The sequence below is a fragment of the Drosophila suzukii genome, chromosome 3, assembly GCF_043229965.1.
Source record: "Drosophila suzukii chromosome 3, CBGP_Dsuzu_IsoJpt1.0, whole genome shotgun sequence".
Classification (NCBI taxonomy): Eukaryota; Metazoa; Arthropoda; class Insecta; order Diptera; family Drosophilidae; genus Drosophila; species Drosophila suzukii.
Window position 1 is genome coordinate 64,787,920 of NC_092082.1, and position 4,415 is coordinate 64,792,334.

Consider the following 4,415-nt stretch of genomic DNA (forward strand, 5'->3'; position numbering starts at 1 on the left):
TATATTGTATATGGAAAAGAAAATAAATGGAAATCTTTTATTTACAAAAATTAAAATGAATTGCTTGTGAGGGGTATTATTTCTTAGCGAAGAGCACACAGCACTCAAGAAGCCTTCGCGAAAATGAGATTCCTGAATGAGTTAAACAACCCCTTTGATTGATAGCCCCGAAGATAAGTTTCTTAACCCGCCTACACGAGTCCCCGTAGAAGACACACACACTGATGTGCTCGACTATAATCCGCTGATTCATCATCGCTCATTGTCAACTAATTAGGACAAATTTAAACATCATGGCCCAAACGCTGCTGGGTAGCCAAATTCAGAGTCGATTGGGCCCGAGCTCCTTTTGTTGGGGGGCTTTCGCGCTAAAGAATTCAACAGGCCTTTGTTGGCAATCAACTTGGCTGCAGGAGCGGAGCTGTGGTCGCCAAATGCTAACAAGAGTTCTTAATTAAAAATCGATTCGCCAATGATTGATCACAGCCCATTGGCACCTGTTGGCTTCTGGAAATATGTTGAACACGAAATCCTCTCCGAGAGTGGGATCCTCCGTCGATGGAGTGTGTGCGATAAACTGGTCTTAGCTCACTTCCCCCGAATCGGCTCGAATCGGGGTCCTATTGCGAATCGTGGCTGGTTAGTCAGGCGTGGCCTCCGTTGACAATGACCCGAGTCCGAGTCCGAGTCGCCGGGAGAGTGTCCCCCGACATGGGGACATAATCAATCTACCCCCGATCCCTGACAGTGGATTGTCGGGCGGGTACATGGAAACACTCTTAGCGCTTAATTTATCATTGCGAAATGATCAGCAGTGCTCTTTGGGACTCGGGACTCGGGACCCGAAACTGGAAATTGCGCGCACTCGTCCCCAGCGATAAAAGGATTAAGACCTACTTATAGACCGGAACGACCCAAGAACTCGTCCAGGGAGCTGGCTAAAAAACTGAGAGATTACGTCGAGGACGGGACGAGGTCGAAATTAGCAGCTCAAAGTGATTACGCGAGCATGAGCACGTGTTAGGGAAATAATTTAACACTTTGACAGCGACTTCAGGGTCCTCCAGAGAGGGAGAAAAGAACTGAAAAGGGAACTCGTAATTATGACCAACGGTAGCTTCACTTGTCACTTGCCACCGGCGAAGGACCCACCGCAAAACATTTTATAAGATCTGGATTTATACGAAGACTGCTGAATTAATATTAAACAACAAACATAAGTAGGAATTTTTTATGTTAATAAATTTAAGCTCAATTAAGCAAAGCAAGAAGATGTGGGAAAAGTTTGACATATAAAATAAATTGTGCTTTAAAAACAGTTTTGAAACGTTTTTATAAGCAAACCGGAAGAAAGTTTATGGCACTCTATATGTTAAAAATATTATGAACAGATGGTGTTTATTGTTAAATTAAAAAATTTTGATTTAGCATCAAAATTTATTTATTCAAATGTTTAATATATCCCAATATATACTATATAAACGGATAGACTTAAATTAAAAAGGGACAGCGCACAGCCCAACCCGTAAGAGCTATAGCTGGCAATTTGTATAAAACATACTATAGGGGGCCTAGGTGCGCACTACGATTAGATCCGATCCCGTCCCGTGTCCAAAAAACGATTTAAGGTGCGAAACAAATACTTTCAAATGCATTACAAATTCTAAAGTGTTCATATTATAGCTCTTTTTTTTACAGGAACTTTGTTTATTAAATGAAAAATGAAATAAACCAAAAACTTTTTTCGCAGAAATAAAAACATTAAGGGTAGGTCTGAAAGGGGAGGGAATCGGCCATTTAAGTTGAAAATATTTGTATTTTTGTTTTTAAGTTTTTTTAAGATAGTGAAGTAGTCCGCATAGCGATAGGTAATTCATAAATGCAAGCTAGGGCGATCGTATAGTTGTCTATCTCTGCCGAACGCGATGTTAAGATAAAGTTCTTTTTTGTTTTCGCCGAACTAAAGCACATGCAATATGGAAGCTTTTAGTATCACTTTGCTGTTTGCATTGGTCAGAAGAGAATTTTTAACAACTGCGGGTTCAGTTTTGCGTTTTTACTTAAAGTATTTGTTATCTATAATGGACTCCGAACATGTGGAACTCCCATCCTATAACTATTTTGCCACCGCTCCTCCAGAAGAGACGGTCTTGAACCAGTCACCTCCTCGCCAACCTTATACGCAGGTTCCTGAATCGTCACCGACACAGCCGATGTCACCACAACAATCCGTGGTGATCACTATCCAAAACCCGGTTCCGGTGAACACAGTAGTTTGTCCCTCTTGCCAAAAGCCGATTCTCGTTCTTCATAAACAACACCGTACTGGAAGGACTTACTGCTTCTCTGCGTTGCTCTGCTTTTTCCTGTAAGTACAATTTTATGTAGGGTAGATACAGCTGTGGCCATAATAATAGCACCAAACACAACTGAACCTCTTGAAAAAACAACAATAAGTAAAAATAAAATTAAAAAATATCTAGAATCTGCATGCTGTATCCGAAAATTGGCCATTTAGCTTTTATAGGTTTGTAGACATTAGAATAATAAGTATTGACAAGAGCAATACATTTCAGTTAAATAAAGCAATTACATAGCTAGATTGACTCGGCAAGTGATCCTGATTAATAAATCAATACTTTATGGGGTCGGAAACGCTTTCTTTCACACTTTTCACCGAATGCAATATACCCTTTTACTCCACGATTAGTTGGTATAAAAAATTATCTTGACTGTAACATTAAATAAATGTGCTATTGCTGTGATCTCAGTTGTTTGTCTATATTTAATAATGGGAAATGTAATAAGTACTCGCCGATAGTGGCTGACAACAATATAGTCCATAATCTAATCTATTCCCCCCAGTTGCTGGCCTTGCGTCTGCCTCCCTTGCTTCTTCAAGTTGGGCTATAAAACCTCAAAGTTCTGCCCCCAGTGTAACGCCAATTTGGGAACATTTTAAAGACGTCCATAAGTAAATGCAATTATGTGCAGACATGAAGTGGTGCCTTATCATTTATATTCTTCAATTAACTCTGTTTGCCGTATGTGAAACTGTAAGAGAAAATAAATAAGCAAGTAATAAAATAAATAAACTGAATTTCTTTGTTTTTGCGGACCTGGCATCATTTGGGTGATACTTTATTGACAATATTAAGAGACCGGTATTTTGAAGCAGGAAAACTTTTTGTCATTATTTGTTTTAAATATTAAAACAAAAAAGATCTAAAACGTTAAAACGCTAACGCTAAGAGATTTTCTAAAAGTGTAAATTGGACTCATTGGATTTATTTGGATATGTACCTATAAATAAATTGCACAAATGGGACCATTCATTCAAAAGTTACGACCAAATAATGTAATCGCCACAAAGGTGCGTTCTGCAATCTTCGCTTTGTTTATGCATCCCTTTAGGCGAGTATTTCACAGTCGGAAAATCGATGAAAGCGTATGCGTATTAACGCTGAGATCTCGGAGACTGTAAGAGTTAACAAATTGGAATTGAGCAAACAGATTTTAGGCGTTCTTAGGCAGCGCAAGTTTATTTCAATGAAAATTAACGCCCACTTCAGCCCCCACAAATGTCCGTAACGCTAAAGTCAACCTGGCGCCCACCGTTTTGAAGATTCTGTCAAAGTGTAAATGAGATTTAGCAGTTTTGTCCATGTTTTAAAATGTATACCCTAAGAGACATAAGAAAAATAAAAAAAATATACATCCATGTTAAAAAGACAAGCTGCATTTCAAAGCAATGATGTTTGCCCCTTACGCTACAATACCCTCCATTTCCAAATATAATCTAAAGAGATTAATTTGCTTCTGGGATATTTCGTTAATCTATTAACCCCCACACAACAGTCTCACACCTTCTGGCAACAATTGGAGGAGACCAGAAATCCTGAAACCATTTGTTCTAAATGATTTTTAATAGACAAAACTCAGCGTAGCCATTCATGTGGCCATTTATATCCCAGTCCGGCCTCAAAGAGCCAATCCATCGCCTGGCCACTCGCATGCCCAACATAATACATGGGTTAATGGTTACAAATTAGGCTGGATCGGTTGCAGGCAGCCAACACGCAAATGGAGGGGAGTGGCAAGGTGGACCAACCGCAGGCATCCTTGGAAGAGTAGTGGGCACACAGCCTGGGTAGAAAGAGTAGTACTGCTGAATTGTATTTTATTTTCAAATATTGTTTTTAATTCATTATATTTTAGATGCAAAGTTTGGGATGGTTGGGAAAAATATAAAGCTAGGTACTTAAAAATGAATTACCTTTTTTCGCAGAAAAGAAATAAGCATCCATAATTGATAGATCGCTATGTAGTCATCTACAATACCTGAAGTAGACTTGAACTTCCAGTGTTTAGTATTAATTATCTAATTGTAAGAGCCATATCCATTGCTACAATAC

The 4,415-nt window shown here is 39.0% G+C and overlaps 1 long non-coding RNA gene across 1 annotated transcript; it reads left to right on the forward strand.

Moving 5' to 3' along the window:
* The first annotated feature begins 1,966 nt into the window (after positions 1 to 1,966).
* LOC108011073 (uncharacterized) lies at positions 1,967 to 3,100 on the forward strand. The gene is made up of 2 exons (XR_011604401.1): positions 1,967 to 2,368; positions 2,866 to 3,100. It is a non-coding gene; the product is annotated as an uncharacterized lncRNA (long non-coding RNA).
* Positions 3,101 to 4,415: the final 1,315 nt, after the last annotated feature.